At 36.7% G+C, this 9,356-nt stretch overlaps 1 protein-coding gene across 1 annotated transcript in view; it reads right to left on the bottom strand.

The window, feature by feature from the left end:
- Nucleotides 1–9,356, bottom strand: part of LOC137637644 (zinc finger protein 845-like) — a 148,953-nt gene that overhangs the window by 26,487 nt on the left and 113,110 nt on the right. Inside the window, exon 2 of the mRNA XM_068369798.1 lies at nt 6,199–6,329. The gene's annotated coding sequence lies outside the window, so the exon portion shown is untranslated. The remainder of the gene's footprint in view (nt 1–6,198; nt 6,330–9,356) is intronic.

The following is a 9,356-nucleotide window of genomic DNA, read 5'->3' as shown; positions in this document are numbered from 1 at the left end:
AGTGTCGCAAAACTTATATTTTTATAGTGTTGGAAAGTGTTTCTAGATGATCTGGCTACCCATGCCTATTTTTTTTTTAGCCAGATATGGCGTATATATAAGTATGTGTTCGATTTTCCTGTGATTGCCATTTTTTCGTTTTTTCCCATTTCTTTCAAAATTACTACGTACTAAGGAACTATCACAAAGTAATATTTCATTTATATGTTTATTTGTCGGAAAATATGCCTTGATGGTTTGCCTAGCACGTGGCTGAAATTTTTTTTTTCTGAAATGCCGTATATTAGAATGGCCATTTTTCCACGAGTGCCCCTTTTTATTTGTTTTGCATTTTTTTGCTTAGTCATGTTACCGTAAGGAATTGGCAAGTAGTGTCGCAAAACTTATATTTTTATAGTGTTGGAAAGTGTTTCTAGATGATCTGGCTACCCATGCCTATCTTTTTTTTAGCCAGATATGGCGTATATATAGGTATGTGTTCGATTTTCCGGTGATTGCCATTTTTTCGTTTTTTCCCAATTCTTTCAAAATTACTACGTACTATGGAACTATCACAGAGTAATGATTCCTCTAGATGTTTATTTGTCGGAAAATTTTGTTTACTTTTTTTTTGATTGAATATCATCAAATTTTTTTAGCTAAAATATTGTTTTACATTTTTTTTTTCGATTTTATTTCCCTTCAAAAAAATTTTTTTGGGTCAGAATTTTAATTTTATAGGCGTAAAATAATCGACAATTATCCAGCAACCCACCATACAATTTTTATGCATATCCAATAATAATTAGATTAGTAAATAACACCTTGAAATTGACATACCCTTCCTACATTTCAAGTGGCAGATTAGGGAGTCTGAGTCAGTGTGGTTGGCGGCCATTTTGTGGACATATCCGAAGCGTAAGCTGCCCTATCTATATATATTCTTGTTCCCTATAGAATTTGTGATATTTTGGTATATTTTTACCTGCATAAATATCATATTATATATTAAATATATGTATTTTTTTACGAAATTTCCAAGTACTCAAAAAATTACCTTTAGATATGGCCCCTGATATAAATGTAATTTACAAAATAATGAAGATTTTTTTACATATTTCTATTTTAGGATAACATATGTTTATTCCCTAAAAAAATTAGCCACTTCCTATTTCATTTGGGTACCCAAAAAAATTCATGAAATTTGGACAATTTTTTTTGGCCAAAAAAAGTTACCCTTTTTTTCTCATTTCAGATCTTCACCTCCATGGGTCTGACTTCATCCAAAATACATCAAGATGTGTCCTAAACATTCAAGAATCAATTCCTAAAAGGATTTGTGTATATATGTATAAACTTTTTTTTATGAATTTTTATGTCAGGTCTTTTTTTTTTTCTACTTAATTTTTTAAAATATTTATAATAAATAGTTTTTCTGCAGATAAGTAGTATTTATCTTTACAGTTGTTTTAAGCATTCATTGAAGTTTTTTTTGGCAAAAGAAAAAAGGAGGTTACTGCAAAAACTGATTTTTCAAGAATTTTTTTTGGCGTCGGGGTCGTTCGCGTCCGAGTATACCCTTAAAGGGGTGTCCGAGGACCGTACCTATCCAGGGTTAAAGGTCCATCTTGACCTCTGTGGGGCCCAGGGCAACGTATAACACTGAAAACATAGTGTTACCATGGCAACGGAACCATTTTACGTATTCATTCGTAAAAATGGCTATGAAATCTAAGCCCAATGCACATGAAATGTCAGCTGATTCCTTTACATAAAATTTAAAGGTCATGCATGACCCTTGTGGGCCTCAGAGAACTTTTTATTCATATTACATTGATGACAAGATGTCGAAGGGACATCAAAACAATACTCATTCACTGGTAACAGTGCCCTATTTTCGTAATATTTGTGTAAATACTTAATAAACCTAAACTTATTGCACAGGAAATATCAGCTGATTCTTTAAAGAAAATTTAAAGGTCCATCTTGACCCTTGTGGGGCCCAGAAAAACTTTTTATTCATGTTACATTGATGACAAGACATCGAAGGAACAACATCACAACAGTAAAGCGTTGTATTTCAAATACAAGGCCTGTTATCTACGCATAAGTTTAGAAAACGTACTCGTACGTCCATGGGGGTAAAGGGATGGGTTATTAGGATCGTACCCGTATGTCCTTTGGGGGTAAAAGGGTTAATACTGTATGAAGCTTTAGTAATGAACTACCCATGTGCGATTGCGAGAGCGAGCACACACACACACAGAGAAAGAGCTACAACGATTTCGCATGATACCTAATAATAAGACGAACTGTATGGATCCTTATTTCCTGTAGCATATTGGCGCTGATGTAATATTCATCATGAAGATATTACTAATAAGTTGAGAAGTTATAAAAAAAAAAAAAATAATATGCGATACGTATGTACGCCATATTTTGATACGGTAGGTAGCGGCACTTTCAGATCAGCTCATCATAACCGAAGATAAAAATTTTTTTAAGTAATTCTTGACTGGTAAAATGCTTCCAAAATTGAAAAAATAGAATACAAAAATGCATTAATAGAGCATATGATATCCTTTGAAACAAGAAAATGGAATAATAATAAACAGTACAAGAATATTGATAAAGTACGATCGAGATGATTGTCGAATTATAACGCATCATAATAAATCTAAGGAAACTTCACTTTTTTAGTTCGACATATGACGAACTCGACTTACGACGCGTCTCGCGGTCCCAATCTCTGTCGTAAGACAGTACGACAATATTGATAAAGTGTGATCGAGATGAGAGACGAATTATAACGCATCATAATAAATCTACGGAAACTTCACTTTTTTATTTCGACATATGACGAACTCGACTTGCGGTCCCAATCTCCGTCATAAGTCGGCGACTACCTGTATATAATTCTGAGTGGTCGTATCAAGTTCCTTATCACAATCAATTTCACATTCAAGGAAAATGTCTCCAAAGGAGGAATTGAACACGAACACGCTGGTAAAAAAAAATAATAATAATCCAGAGTTCAAACACACAGAACTGACGCTTGCTGCAGTCAAATCAAAAAGACCATTCACCCAAGACATGCACCACTGTTCTAACCTAGCTAGCGCTCTCTCTCTCTCTCTCTCTCTCTCTCTCTCTCTCTCTCTCTCTCTCTCTAGGGATTTGGCAACAACAAAAATTAATAAAATTAACATGAAAACCAATCCTCCACAAAGTCAATTCCTGTCGAAGGTTAGAACTAGAAATTGTTTCTTCAACACAGGGAATACGATTGTTTATATATAGATATATATATATATATATATATATATATATATATATATATATATATATATATATATATATATATATATATATATATATATATATAGATATATATATAAATAAGAAGACGAGCCCAACAGTGCTGTTGCATTCAGAGATACACCTGACTGTGCCACTTCAGCCTCGAGTTCTGACCGGTGTTTCAATCTGCCATCAGAGTGTCGGAAACGGTTTGAATTATGAGGTGACTCAGGAATGGAGGACAGTTCCCTCTTTGTAGCTTTCGTCTGATCAGCGAGAAAAGGCCTCCACTCCATGACTCGAGGCTGAACTATATATATAAATATATATATATATATATATATATATATATATATATATATATATATATATATATATATATATATATATATATATATATATATATATTTGGGTCTGGGTCAGTAGCTTGTAGCTAAAAATTTGTCCTTTTAAGGTTTTAAAAAAGCTAAAATAATGGCCAGTTCCTAAACTGATGCTCTTTATGTAGTATTATTTCGACTATTATTACTTGCTAAGCTACAACCCTAGTTGGAAAAGCAGGATGCTGTAAGCCCTGGGGCTCCAACAGGGAAAATATCCCAGTAAGGAAAGGAAACTTAAAAAAAAAAAAAATATTTGAAGCAGAGTAACAACATTGAAATAAATATCTCATATATAAACTATATAAACATTAACAGAACAAGAGGAAGATAAATAAGATAGAATAGTGTGCCCGAGTGTACCTTCAAGCAAGAGTACTCTAACCCAAGACAGTGGAAGACCATGGTACAGAGGCTATGGTACTACCCAAGACTAGAGAACAATTATTTGATTTTGGAGTGTCCTTCTCCTAGAAGAGCTGCTTACCATAGCTAAAGAGTCTCTTCTACCCTTACCAAGAGGAGAGTGACCACTGAACAATTACAGTGCAGTAGTTAACCCCTTCAGTGAAGAAGAATTGTTTAGTAATCTCAGTGTTGTCAGGTGTATGAGGACAGAGGAGAATATGAATATGCCAGACTATTCAGTGTATGTGCAGGCAAAGGGAAAATAAACCGTAACCAGAGAGAAGGATCCAATGTAGTACTGTCAGGCCAATCAAAAAACGCCATAACTCTCTAGTGGTAGTATCTCAATGGGTGGCTGGTGCCCTGGCCAACCTACTACCTACCTACTACGTACTATCCTCATAAGCAGGCATATACAATAGACCCCCGCCATACGACATTAATCCGTTCCGGAGCTGGTATCGTATGGTGATAATGTCGTATGGCGGGCAATAGAATAGCTAATGCGTGCAAAACCCCAGGTAAAAACATCAAAATTTTATATACATATTAAAAATTAGTAACAAAATAGTATAGTAAGCACTGTACTACAGCATACTTATACTGTATATAATATATATGTACTGTACTGTAAAGGAAAAATGAAATTTTATTGAGCTTTGGAGTGACGTGACTTGAGCTGGTAGTAGGTGAAGGCAGAGGGGGGAGGAGACGGCAGATATAAAAACGTATCAATGCTAATTATGTTATGTACACTTGATAATAAATTTATTCTTACTATTAAACACTTAAAAATAAAAAAAAAAAAAATTATTATTATTTTTGTCTTTTGAAATTTTTTTTTTATGATTTTTTTTTTAGAACTTAAAAAAATTAATCTTTTTTTAGCTTTTTTAATAATCACTTACATCATCTTTGCTTTCTGACACTTCTATTTCGGAGAAATATCTATCCAAAGAAGCCTGTTTCTGACGATTCCTCAATAAATTTCTAAAATAACTCATACACTTGTCATTAACACTCTGCATAAGACGACCTGTGTGAAGTTTTTCTGGGTGGTTTTTTTTTCAATGAATCTCGTAAGGTTTTCATACCAACCGATAGCTTCCCTTATTTATGCCGATGTCGTTTCTTCAGTCTCCCCCCCCCGTCCTCGCCACCACTAGAGCTGTGCTCTTCTTGAATGATGGTCAACTGCATTGCCTCCAACTCCTTCAAGTCTTCAGTCGTAAGCTGTATCACCAGCGATTTCCCTCTCTTTAATCCATAGTGGAAGGAGTCTCTCCATCTCGTCGTTGATTGAGGTCCTTCCACTGGCAAGGACAGTCATGCCTTTAGAAGACTTACTTGCTTTAATGGCTTCCTTGTTTTTGATGATTGTACCAATCGTTGACTGGTTACGGCCATATGTACTAGCGAGGGTAACGATACGCATGCCTTCTTCGTATTTCTTTATTATCTCCAGCTTCGTTTCCATAGTAATCATCTTCTTACTTCTGCCTTTAACATCACTAGCAATCTTTTGACCCATGGCTGATGAATTAAAGTTGGAATTAAGCACTAAAATGCACAAAAAATATGATATCGCAAGCACTCACACGAGATCAAGTCTTTACGAAACACACACAAGATTCTGAACTGAGCGAGCGATTAACAAAGAGAGAAAGAGAGGCAGCATCTCTCTCGGGCATTGTGGGAGGGATTTCGGCCAATAGCGTATCGGCATCTTAGTGACGCCGTGACGCCGACCAATAGCAGACCAGCTTCTTAGTAACGTATGAGCGTGGTGGTAGGCGAGTGACTCGCACAGTCGTACGCGTAAAAACCGCCAAGTTTGAATTTTGGAATTTGATGCAGTAAGGTGGGGAAAATGTCGTAACGAGGGGACGAAAAAACGTCGTATTCCAAACCGTAACGTGAAAAAAATGTAAGCTGGGGACGCTGTACCCCGGGGGTCTACTGTATTCTCCTCCTTTGGTACGTATCAAGTTGCCCAACAAATCAAAAGTATCATGTTATGTAAGGCTTTAATTTTTCCATTGTATGAATGCAGTACTGTATTGATCTGAAATTTCTTGAAACATAATCATTAATCTATCAGTTACCTACACACAGTTACAATGCTACTCACTGTATTTGCCCAGTGGGATTTCTAAGTACGTCTCAGGGATATCGTGGGATACGTTCTGTTCCCTTTTGGGCATCTTCTTAGGATGAAGAAGCCATACCACTCAGTTCATCATGACAGTTGCCATTCATTACCTAGAAGAGAAACAAATCATTAGAGTGTATACACTGAATTATAAATATTACATTAATGATGAAGACTTCAACAGGATTTGAAACTAAAAGCTTCTACTACAAAACGAAAACTATAATTATAATTCTAATTATAAATATAACTATAACTATAACTAAAACTAAAACTAGAACAAGAACGAAAACTGAAAATGAAATTGAAACTGAAACTGAAGCTAAAAGTGAAACTGAAACTGAAACTAAAACTAAAACTATAACCATAACTAAAACTAAAACTATAACTATAACTAAAATTAAACTAAAACTATAACTAACTTTAACTATAACTAAAACTAAAACTAAAACTGAAGCTAAAACTAAAATTGAATCTGAAACTTAAACTATAACTATGACTTACTGCTAAACAAATTCTAGCAATGATTGACTCAAGTTTTATTGGTTTATCTCTTAATGGAAAATATTGCACATTATAAAATTTCTATCTTTTCTAATGATACAAACCACAGTCCTTTGATAGGAGCATGATTTCAGCATACCCGGAATGGCTGTAATTTTTCTACATAAGCAAAGAATCAACAGCTTGAAGAGCGCTAATCAAATAAGTGTAAACAATACAGCTTTGTTCAGCTTCTTTACTTTGCTGCGTATGTCTGCCAGGCAGCTCAGCTCCACCAATAAGCTGAATAAAGGTTCCAAAATTATCGTATTTCAATTAAATTAAGAGTGAAATTAACATGCACCTTATATTTTTCCATATTTGCCTTAAATTTACACTTCATATGTATACATATATTTTCTATTTTTTGCATACAATAACCATTGTACAAGGGAATATAAAATGAGCTTGAAATCCAGTGGAATTCTTTTATTCATTTACTTATATCAGAGCCTATCAATGGCTGCCTTTCTCCCTTTCGGAGGAGAACAAGGAGCCTCCCCGAGACCGTTGACTTTTTTCACACGTTCCAACTCTGTCTCCCCTTAATAGGAGTCAGGAGCTTTAGGGACAGCTGGTAGAGGAAGTGCCTTGTCAGAGGTGTGCGAGTCATCTCCCACTTCAATGACGCATCCAATCGGCATTGGGGTTGATCAATAACTGCATACTGCTTTACACTCCTCTCTATCAAGGAATGGGGTTTCAAAGGACCTTCCCCAGCGTCCTGAGCTGGAAAAGAGAATGACTTAGGGATCTGAACTTCCACAAGAAACATCAAGCCCTTACAAGCCTCGACGCCCAGTTCTTCGGAATTGTAGGCCAGTCCTTTCTTTCCTTCGGAAGTGACGGTTTCGAAATGAAAGAAGGCAAAATTCTCGGGATCTCCTTAGATCTTACAAACTTCTGTTCATCTTTCGTAGATAGCGACTTGAATGCTTCCTGCCTCCTCTGTTGGATGTAGGAGATCAAGGTCTGACTCAATCAGAGATAGCTTAAAATCATCAATAAAGAACTTGAGCCATGTTACAGTAGTTTGGAGGTGAAACGTGTCACCCAATGAGGAGGGTTTACCTGACTACGAGGCTTATATCACCATTGGTCAAGTTTGATTAGAACAATCAAGGTTTGTTCTCATAAGGGATCAATCTCCGAAGAGGTTCGAGGCCTAAGTGTCTGTTCTTGTCGAGTCTCAAGATATTGGTCCAACCTGAGCAGGCATGTTGCCTGCTTACTTGTTTAAAGCAGCATTCCAGGGAAAGAGCCCTTACCTGCCGAAGTGATCTGTATCCTAGGGCCGGATGGAAAGCGAGCATGTGGAGACTGCAAAAGAATAATAGCCTCATCTAGCAGAGAAAACAATTCCTGTCTTTCTGGGATTCGATGTGCAGCGCATCACTGGAGCAATTCTGACCCTTCTTTGGAACTCCCAGTTCTATAGAGAGATGAGCTGATGGCATCCTTGGCAGGAACAGAATCGCTCTCATGTTGAGCAAACACTACCACTAGCCTGTCCTTTGATAGGAAGCCCTTCAGACCCAAGGAAGACCACAAAACACGTAAGACGTCCTGAACCCTTAACCGGAAGCTCCACCCTTTTTAAATTCCTATCACAGAGCATACAATCTTGCCTGACCTCATCAAAGACTAGAGAGTCGACAAATACTCCGGATAGCAAGGTTGGTAGCGTCGCGGATCTCTATTATAGAGGTCCCGAGTTCGGTCCCCGCCAGGGACGCGAATACCGTGAGACCTTCTACCGGGGGGTACTCCCACGTGGCGCCTGGGGGGGAGGTTAGAGGGGACTAGTGATAGTCCCTGCTGGCTAATGGTCGCCCGAGGAGGACGATGTAAATCGTCTCTGTGGAGACCTAAAACCCGCAACTTTAACTTTTTTATGGTGAAAAGTTGTCTGTTTTGCAATCCAACTTCAACAAAGTCAGGTTACTTATATAAACCAAAACAAAATACTTTAATTTCTTGGAGTAAACATCATCATCATCTCCTCCTACGCCTATTGAAGCAAAGGGCTTCTATTAGATTTCGCCAGTCGTTTCTATCTTGAGCTTGTAAATCAATACTTCTCCTTTCATCATCTACTTCCCGTTTCATAGTCCTCAGCCACGTAGGTCTGGGTATTCACACTCTTCTAGTGCCTTGTCGACCCCAGCTGAAAGTTTGCTGAACTAATCTATCCTGGGGAGTGCGAAGAGCATGGACAAATCTCATAGTGTCAACAAATCACTTAAATTGTTAGCCAAAGTGGAGTAAACAGTGTCACTTAAAGTATTATAAAGGAATTGTAATACAACTAAACTTTTACCCACTTACCCCTGTGAGTTCAGAGCTCCATGGCTTATGCTCTTCTTCTTCGATTACTCGTTTCTTAACTGCCAATGTCTCAGATCTAGAAGTAAATATCTCAAATTCTAAATGCTTTCTTTATTGAGACCTGTTCATTTCATAATAGGGAAATGTGAAAGGACCTAAAGTTTAAATGAAATACAAAAAAATGTCATAGAGATTATTTATTCAATTGTAAAATGCATGTTAAAATTACAATAACTCAAATTAACAATTATTTGTTATGGCATAAG

This window comes from Palaemon carinicauda, unplaced genomic scaffold (genome assembly GCF_036898095.1).
Source record: "Palaemon carinicauda isolate YSFRI2023 unplaced genomic scaffold, ASM3689809v2 scaffold9, whole genome shotgun sequence".
Classification (NCBI taxonomy): Eukaryota; Metazoa; Arthropoda; class Malacostraca; order Decapoda; family Palaemonidae; genus Palaemon; species Palaemon carinicauda.
This window is presented reverse-complemented; position numbering and strand designations above follow the sequence as displayed.